Below are 10,794 nucleotides of genomic sequence, written 5' to 3' on the forward strand. Positions count from 1 at the left end.
GGAAGAAGGAAATTGCTTTATTCGCTAAGAGAAGTGATTTTTGAAGTTATGAGGTGTTGGGGTAGTTTTAATCCACCAATAACTAATGTTGGGGTACCCAAACGACGTGGGCTTATGGTTAAAAGGGGTGGAAATTACCAAAAATCTCTTATTAAGAACATGCAAGAATTCTATTTCCATTCATTACGACTTACCTCACAACTCATTAAGACTGGACACGAGTCGTGGCCCGAGTCGTAACCTATAACCCTGAGGTCTGGGTTTTTTTATCCATGACTACGACCTTCTTCCTATGACTTGTTACCATTGATTATGATTTATTAGGTGGAGTCGTCTTTTGAGTCTTGATTCTTGGATCCTTTGATGGTCAGGCTACGGGTCCATACAATGACTCATAATGTCTGATTACGAGTCATGTGATGGACTCGTAACCACTAGAATGGATTTTTAGTTCAACATTGTTGTGACTATGGGTCCCTCCTAACGACTTGTAATGTCTGATTATGAATCGTGGAGTAGAGTCGTGGTCACTGGGCTGAAAATTGAAGGTTTTCTCTGTTATGACTATGACTACTCATAATGAATTGTAATGTCTAATTACGGGTCATCACGTGGATCCCAGCCACTCACATTTGACTGACACTTAAAGGGAAAATTGCATAACTTCTTGCCATAATATCAAATCAAGGTGAGACTTGCGGCTTTGGAAAGCCAACTTAGTGGCCTATTTTTGAGGAGTCTAGAGCTTGAAAATTTAGAGTATTACAATATTGATATTACTGCCTCAGTTGAATTATATTTTATTTAAGATGTCATGATTTCTTTTCTTTGATTCTATTTTTTGATTATATGGACTAACACTGGTCGGGTGATGAGGCCTACCAGTACGTGTGTTTGTAATGACCCTACTCTTCTATATTCATCTTTGGGTTGTAGAATGGATGTAGATTAGTTTGCACTTATTAGATGGATCACGATATTCAACACTAACTTCTGCACTTCCTTCCTAACAGATATTAGAGTCTTTGTGTTATTTATTTTATTATCAGTCTATTTTGTACTAAGTAGTTATTGTACATGTCTGACCAAATCGTCGGGTAGCGAAGGACAGTTGTAAGAAATTTTTGAAAAGTTTATTTATTTGTATTTAATTTACTTTATTATATTTATATATATTTTCTTTAAAAACCAAAATCTACCACATATTTTTGGTTAGGTAATAAAGGTTCTCCTAGCTACATAGTATAGTGCAGATACCCCACGGTTCGGTAGTTTGGGTTGTGACAGTCTCCTAACAAAATTACATAATGATGTAATTTCTATATGCATAATATTTTTTGCTCATTGTGTATTTGTATTTTTAACACTTGTTTAACGGGTATTTAGAGTGACAAGTCAAAAATCTCACTAGAGTATATTTACATAGAACTCAATCAATCACCTATATATCCATGCATATACTATTACTATGGATGAGGCTAGTGGTTTAAGTTTTCGTTGAGTTAATTCCTGTCATGATTCAAATTACAGGATAAGGCCAACCTCTACTCTATCTAGATAGAATAAATCTTATCACTCAACCAGCTATGCAGAAATAATCCAAAATCTTTTACAAAAATAACCCAAATAAGTTATCAAATCTGAAATTCAATAACAGAATCCTTTACAGTTTAAACAGTAACACTATCCAAGACCTAGTCTAAACATGTACAAGAACTGTAAAACAATGAAGACAAAACAAAGAAAAAGCACCCACGGTAGGAGTAGGATGAGAAACCACAACCGATTTTGCAGCATATCTATATCCCAAAGGGGATATAGCAGGAGTATTACCAGTACAACTACATATACTACTAGAGATCACCGATCGATCAGGATTAGAAATATATAACGACATATTGAAAATCAATGGATTATACATGAAATCTTCATTTACTACTCAACCTAATTCAATATTTGGCCCTCCCCTTGGACCATTTCTGGTTAACTTATTTCTTAAATCATCCCCTCTGTTACCTGTTAATATTATGATTATGTTTTCCGTGACAACCCACCTATTCCAAAATGACTCCAGATATTATACAAATAGCCTCGACACTTCTTTAATTCTCCCCTTAATACCACTAACTCCTTATGTACATGACTACGTCTAGGGTAATTTATGTGAACAATGCTAAGATACAATCCAGGCAATTTCATAGCAGTAGTCATTTACACATAGAAAATATATTAAGGAGAGACCTAAGGCTCCTCTAACACCTTAACATAAAAAATACTAATTTACACCATCACTTGACCAACGCACAAAAGCATTCTCAAGCCACTTTCATTGGACACAACACTTGTACAAAACAACCATATAATCAATCAATGAATAATATGAAATAATACATAATGACCATCAATCCAATCATAAAAGTGTACATACATACCAAGGGGTCTTATATGTCCAATAGTAATGACCTATGGGGAACGAGCACATTCCTTATATCTTACAAGCATGATGTTTGTCCCTTCAAACATCAAAATGTAAGAAATACATACTGATGTGGTGCTCGACCCTCTAGATATTACAATATATGAACATCTCCATCAATATCAATAATAATATGATAAAGTACACTAAATATATCATAACACAATTTATCTATACATTTAATCAAATTCAATGTTCATCATTTATATGAATGAAATTAATAACAAAATCAATTAACTAATCACAAGTATGCCCAATGTTCAATTCACAGTTATTCAGCTCATGAATAGAAACGGAGACAAATTATGTCTATAACTATAATTAAATCATAACCTACATTCTTTTACCCACCTAGTCCCTTTGGACATGAGTCCATGTCAGTATTCACTACAAATACCTAACAGTTCTTCGATAAGATGTCACCATTTAACTTACGAGCAACTTTCTTAGCCAATTATTAACTACCACAATCTACATGACGTTACTATTTTCTTATTACAACATTCAAGTGGAGCTACAGTACTACATGGGGGTCGGCCGAACCCAGTAATTTTTACGTAGAACTGCATGTATATTAGAAAATTCAGTACATATATATAAATATTAAAATGTCAACGGCCCGAACAAAACTAGTTTGATGGCGTAGTAGTAAAGAGGTCGCACTTATAGCTCTCTGCGTCTCTAGGTTGTAGGTTCGAACCCACGTATATCCATGGACTTTTTCACCCTTTTTCCTAAATAAGCCTGGAACAAGCCTTTTGTTACAAAAAATGTAAGATTAATAATTAGAAAGCAGATTTTCTGAAAGAAAAAATATTTATAAGAAATAAAATATAAACTCACCTATTAGAAAACGTAAAAGAAAAGTTTCAGTCTTACAATTAAAAAAAAATTCTCCATTTCTTTCACAAACAAAACTCAAATAATTTTTTACCAAAAAAATCTATTCGATTTTTTTTTTTTCAAAAACTACAAATATCATTGCAATTTGAGTTCACTCCCAGTCAGTCCCAACCATGTGACTTGTATGTACAAGAAAATCTTTTCATTTTTCTCTTCTTTCTTTTTAATTTATTTACCTATATATACAATAATATAGTTAATAATTGAAGTTCAATTTTTTATTCTAGGTTGTTATGCATGGTCCTTTTATATTAATGTATATAGTTTATTAAAAATGAATTGCTAGGCTAAAACGATCATGACTATTTTTATAATTGTTTAGTTTGTTATGCAGAGGATGAAGTAGTAGAAAGTGCACCTAATAATACAATCCTTGATCGTTTTCAAAATATGATAAGTTATTCAGTACACTTGGAATGGTAATGTTTTACTAAATAGTGTTTAAGTGGTTCGTTTCTTTTTTAAATATATATTAGGGTATCGTTGCACGTTCATTAATTTGGCTTGTTATATATAAGCTTGAGGTCGTTGTACTGTCTTAAAATTTAGGCCCCGTTTGGCCATGAAAATTATAATTTTTCGGAGTTAAAGTTGGAGTTGTGTTTGACCATAAATATAAATTAAAGTTGTTTTTGAAATTTTGTGAGAGAAATATGAGTGAAAAAAGTGAAAACAAGTAAAACTTATTTTCACTTTTCCAAATACAATTCCGGATTTGTATTTGAAATTTTCATGACCAAACGCATCTTGTTTTCACTAAAGTGAAATAATTTTTCGGAAAAAAAAGAAATAATTTTCATGGCTAAATAGAACCTCCAAACTTCAAATCCTGACTCTGCCTCTGAAAACATCCTACCTTGCTCAGGCCACCTCTCGCAAGTGAGTATCCTTACCATGAACTCCCCCACGACACCCCCTTTCCTTCTCAAGCAGTATGCCCCTATACTAATATACAACTAGGCCAACCTACGATGCATTCTCTGTCGTTACTATGCAAATGTTTTCCGTTAATTTCTCGTCATATAATTATTACACGTTTTCCAGGGTTCACTAAGAATCCATAAGTATATTCATCTACTCGTAAATACTATAACAACAAACACATATTGAAGAGTTATATTCCCCCCCCCCCCCCCCCAACCAAATCATTCTTACGTTGTTTTCCAACCAAACCCCATGGACGCAGGCCTAATGCATGATATCTCCCGTCAAAACTATTGTGGTTGCGGAAGTAGAAATATAACAAGAAAAATTAAAAGGTTTTCGCTTGGGCTTTACTGCCTAGGTGTCGCTATAGTGGTCCTCAGGCAGTAATCATGGGACTTCTTTTTTCCTTGCTCCAAAAGTTTTCAAACGCTTACCTAGCTTACCCCGGCACGACCTGTGGCGGATTCACATTCGTCGAAAAATTATACTATTTTTACTTGGTCAAAAATATTTTCATATATATATAATACATGTTGAACCCCTTCGACTAGTTCGTATATTTACTTCTGAACCCCCTCAATAAAAATTCTGGCTTCGTCACTGGGCTCGACCTTCACTCGATATCACTACAACAAAACGCATGTATAACTTTAGAATACATTGTAGCTAAATGTGAAAAGTTCCCTGGCTAAACACTTTAGTCACCAATATTTTTTCTATAGCATTCGTAGCAAGAAATGGTGTAACTAAAGTTAGCTACGAAATTTACATAATCCGCGGCTAACTACTAATACTTACAGCTACAAAAAATATTATGCTGTAGCTGTGATGATAAAAAAATTCTTGCTACGAAATATATACTTGTGACAAATAATTTTATTTTTTTGCCACGACAAATAAAACTTATAGTAATTTTTATATTATAGCCACAATGTCTTCTATTGTGGCAAAAGATTTGATTTATTTGCTATGATAATTTAAAAGTTATGGCTCTTTCGTATTTCAATCTCGTGTTAACAATATTTGTATTTAGCTACCAAATAAAAAATATATAGCTATACACTGAAGTATTTGCCACAAATACTTTGCGACATGGCTAAGAATATATATTTTTTTTTGCTACAAAATGCATAGGTTATATCTCATTTGAATTAGAAATGTAAAGTGAATATTAATCAATTTTTGATAATTATATTTAGATTTAGCCATAATTACAAATATTTAATTAAAGAATACTGATATAAGCATTATTAACCAGAAAAATCTCTATAATATAATTAAGACTAGAAGAAAAATCCAAAATAGATTCAATAATTATACTATTATAATTTAAAGAATCTTCCACAAGCTTTGTTAGTATCAAAAGTTACATATAATTACATTTTACATTTTTTTAAAACATCATCTTGCTTGAGTCCATGATACATAGTCTATTCTTCCACGATCTTCTATAGCATCTTAGTTTGATCAACATTCATCTTAATTTGTCATTTTTTTTATTCCACTACTACACCTGTTGATAATGATAACGTATTTTAACACCAAGAAAATAAGTACCATTACATTCAAGTACGTGTATACATAGAATTCAAGGCGAAAAATATATCTTAGATAAAATTTTTTAAAAAAAAATTAAATTATAAAAAACAAACAAAACAATATAAAACATCCAAATAAGTAAACAAACCTGTAAGCTTCTTCAAAATCTGTAAATATAAATCTCAAATTTCAATATCAATTTTAATACCCACACGAAAATCACCTTTACATTAAAAGAAATCTAAATAATTTAATGCAATATTCATATAGTAAAACCTTATCTTTTTTACTTGAAGAATTTCTTGTTTGAAACCTACAAAGAAAAATTAATTAGTTAGACAAACATAACATATAAAAAATTTGAATTAAATTAAAAAATAAAAAATAAAAATATGAAAGGGTGAGGGGTGAAAGTAGTGTGGGAAACATGGAAGGAATGAAAAAGAAGAAAGAGAGATTAGGTTTGTTAATGAAAAGAGAGATTAGATTAATTTATTGAATTTTAAAATTTTGGGAGTGAAACTTTTAATTTTTAGCAATTTTTATGTTTTGGGAGAAATATGAAAAAAGGGTGAGGCGGTGGTGGAGGGTTTAGGTTAGCAAAAACTTTTGTTTTGATCAATTAATTTGTGTGTGTGTTTTAATTTTTTTTCAATATTATTATAAAGTTACTTTTTTCTATAAACAAATGCCAATAGTATTATTTAATAAAAAAATATAAAGAACAAAATTATCAAATGAAAATAGTAATAAAATACATAATAAAATTCTGTACACTTTACTTTAAGTTAATGGAAAAAGTCAAGTATTCATATGAAATAAATATTAAATTTATTACTTTTTATTATAAATATATATTACCATATACACTGAATGTCTAGTTTATCATATATAGTTAATGTCTATTTTACCATATATAATGAATGTTTAATTATAGAAAAGTTTGAAACCCCAAGGTTAGTTTCCCCCTATAAATTGAGGGGTATTCCTTCATTGTAATTAACCCTTCGAGAGAATCCCTTGAGAGAAATAAGAATTACTCTATATTCTCTCTACTCTTCTTCTTTATTCTTTATTATTTTATAACACGTTATCAGCACGAGACTGTCATTTCAAATTTGAAGGCTAAAGTATTATTTCTTTCTTTTATATGGCTAATAATTTTACAAAACTTAATTTCATTGTCTCGAGCAAGAACTACCTTTCATGGGTGTTGGAGGCTGAAATCCACTTAGATTCTATGAGTCTTGGTGATGCCATAAAGAAAGAAAATAAAACATCTAATCAAAATCGTGCTAAGGCTATGATTTTCTTCCGTCATCATCTTGACGAAATTCTGAAATTGAATTCCTTATTACTAAGGATCCACTTGTTTTGTGGAATATCCTAAAAGAAAGATGGCTATCCTTCCAAAAGCACGATAAAAATGCATGCACCATGAAAATAAGATATTGGGTTCAAGTCCTATCAATTTTTACCTACTACGCCTTTAAATGGATAAGAAGTTGAGTTTGAATCTCAATGCACCATATTGATGATATTATGATGGCTAAGGCAAAATAATGTGTATTTCATGAAAAGTCATGAAACATGTGTCCTATTGAATATGCTCCATTCCTTAAGTGAATGTGGTAGTAGTATATAACATGTCTGAAAGAAGACAAGTGGTTGAATGAATGCACATAAACGTGAAAAAGGGACAAAATAACAATATTTTCACATGCTTGCATGCCTCGATCTTTAAAGAGGTTATAAGCTATCATAGTTTGATAGGCTTAACGCATGATTATATTCTATTTCCTCGGTGAATGTGATAATATTTAGTAAAGCTTATTAATATAAATGTGCACGTGATTGTGATTATATTACAACTCACATTTGAAAGAGGCAAAATAACTGAGAAAAGTTATTTTGAAATTTATTTCTAAAGTAGTAAATCTGAAATTTATTCATGTAATAGTAAATCTAAAATTTACTAAAACAAAAAGGCACATATCATGGTAAACTTGGAGTTTACTCGTATAAAAGTTCATAAGTTGACATGAACAATTACGACATCCAAAAGATGTGCATATTAAGTATTAAACATATATTGAAGAATTAGAAAATTCTTCATGAACTTTGAATGTTGCCTGTTCTCTTGATAAGTTGGTTGGACCAACTAATTTTGAGATGGAATCTCTTAAAATTTAAAAAGTATAAAAGCTCATGATAAGTTGATTGGACCAACTAATTTTGGAATTGGATATCTTAAAATTCGAAAAGTATAAAAGGTGAATAAGGGCTCATTCACCTATCATGTGATATGCTGAAAAGATGCATCAATAAGATGATCACATGTATATCCATCGTCAACCTGCATTTGACATTTATAAATTTTTTTTCTTAGTAAAATTAAGTTAAGATCATAACTTTCATATTGTGTAATCAAGACAATTCATCTTGATGATGATGGTTTGGCATTGAATGCCTTCGATTAATAGCTAAACCATTACTATTGAGAGCAAATTTTCATGTGTTGGTTTGAAATATGATATGTTTCATACAGTAAGAATTTCATGCATTAGACCAATAAATTATAATTATTTCTTTCCTCTCGATTGTTTTAAGGTCAGGAACCAACTATTTCATCTAATAGTTTTGATCTGCGGTATATAATTAAATATATCATGATGCACAAAGATGTATTCCTCAAATAAAATGGAGGATGTATGTTAGTTTTTCTAACATAAGGAGGAGATTATAAGTGGCTATGAAATATGTTAGGAATTATCATCAGATCCTCATTCAAAAGATAATTCAAGTAAAATACCGAAAACATCTTATATTTAAGCTGCAAGTGTTCCTAAAGGACAAAGTCTACGCATATATAAAGTATAGTAGACCAATTGATTCTAAATGAAATAATTATTATAAAGGATAAGGAGCAAACAATCATAATAAGAAGGCAATGTGCTCTTGAAGAGCATATGACAAACACTTCATGAAACCTTATGAGAGGTTCAGGTACCTAAAAATAATGAAGTGATGAGATCTCAAAATATTATGTCACACTGTGAATCGATAAAAATGATATATCATTGATAATATCTTTGATATAATATTAACGCAATATTATAAAATATTATGAGGATCCGAATTCTACATTTATTTAAGCATGCTGATGCAAAAATATTCATCAAGTGACACGAAAGAATGCATTTTGATAAGTATAAAACTTATTTGATTTGTATTCCAGACACTTGAAGATGTCACACTTGAAATGTTGGATATTTTCACTTGACAAAAATCCATATGAAAATCCCTAAAGGATTCAAAATGCCTGAAGCATATAAAGATTCTGAAAAACTTTTTATTTCCTTATAAGAGATAATTTGATGATTTGAGTATCATTGAAAATCTTGGAGAGTATGTAAAATAGCTGAGGTTTATTTATGGGGGTTATTTTAACTTCCGTAAAAATATATGAAATGCGGGGATTAAAAATCTGCCGCTATTATTTATAAAATTACGGAGATTTTAAACCCTCGCTATCAATAAAAAAAAATAGCGCTTTATACCATTTTACCATTAAAACGTGTAAAAAAAATTTCCTCTTTTTTTTCAATTAGCCAAAATTTTCTTTCATTTTTTAATTCCCCCCAAATCAGCTTCTCTCTCGTCCCTCCCCCCCTCCAAATTGACTCCATTTCCCCCAAATTGACTCCGTCGGCCAGCCATTGCTACTCTGAATGGCCATTGCAATTGAGAATTGCTCTTTGATTCAACTTGTACATAGCTTTATCTACCATATAGTTATGCAGTTGAACTTAGTGTACCGAGGTCTACTCAGACGTCTCTTGTGAGATTATTGTAGCTATGTTATTGTGTCATTGTAACTTATAAGTGTGAGACTGTGCGTTTTTTTGTATGTGTGTCATTAATTGTTGTTGTCTTTTAACTCTAATATTCATATTCAAACTAATGATATTTAAAAACTAAAGTAATGACATTCTTGTAATAGAAGCAGGGGCAAAGCTGTTGCTTGGACTCTTGAATAGTGCCAATGGGTGCATGTTGGATTCGCCAAAACTAGTGTATTTTTGGAGAATCCGACATGATTGCTGCTTCAAAAGTGAAGAGTCCACGCATCTTAGGCTAGTAGCTGTAGAATTCGTAGATTTATTTTCTAGGCACTTGATTAATAAAACAAAGCATTTCGAAAGGACATGATAATTCTTTTTATTGTCCAAACTTTAACATTCTAAGGGGTTATTTGGTTACCGATTAGAGTTACACAGGTAATAGTAATGTAGATATTAGTTATGCAAATGTTAGGTAAGAATTAGTTACGCAAGATTTAGTTATTCATGTATTAGATAAGCAAGATTCTAGATTATGAACCAAAGACCATATTGATTTGTGTACTAATTAATTATGATAATGACTAAAGGGTTGTTTTATCTTTTCATTTTTTATAAATCTTGGTAGAGTTTTTTTCCTGCAATGACAAATATTGTTGGAACATTAGGTCAAAAATCGCGATCTGTTGAGGTTATTTCATCATGTCTTGACGATGGAATGTCTAGTAAGTGATAATATCTTAAAAGTTCAGATTTTTTTTTTAAATATTGTGAAACAATCATTGGTTTTGTTGGAATCGCAGTCGCAAGATTTGATTTTTTGTTGGGTGATAATAAGTATCATCAAGGGACATTGGATAACTTGAAGATTTCTATTAAGAGTACTAAGAAACTCTGTGTTGTAAGTATGACATTTTCGATTTTTGTTCCTTTAACACTCTATTTGGATGGTACTTACGTATTTTATAATGTGACGTTTTATGTTGTTTTGTATTATTTTTTTGTATGTTGTTTCGTAATGTGTTGAGCATCATTCAGTTACTTGGCAAAAAGTATTAAGACTATTTTGTTTTTATATTTTCACATCATGCTAGATACTGTCTGTAA

Source organism: Capsicum annuum, chromosome 5 (assembly GCF_002878395.1).
Source record: "Capsicum annuum cultivar UCD-10X-F1 chromosome 5, UCD10Xv1.1, whole genome shotgun sequence".
NCBI classification, from domain to species: Eukaryota; Viridiplantae; Streptophyta; class Magnoliopsida; order Solanales; family Solanaceae; genus Capsicum; species Capsicum annuum.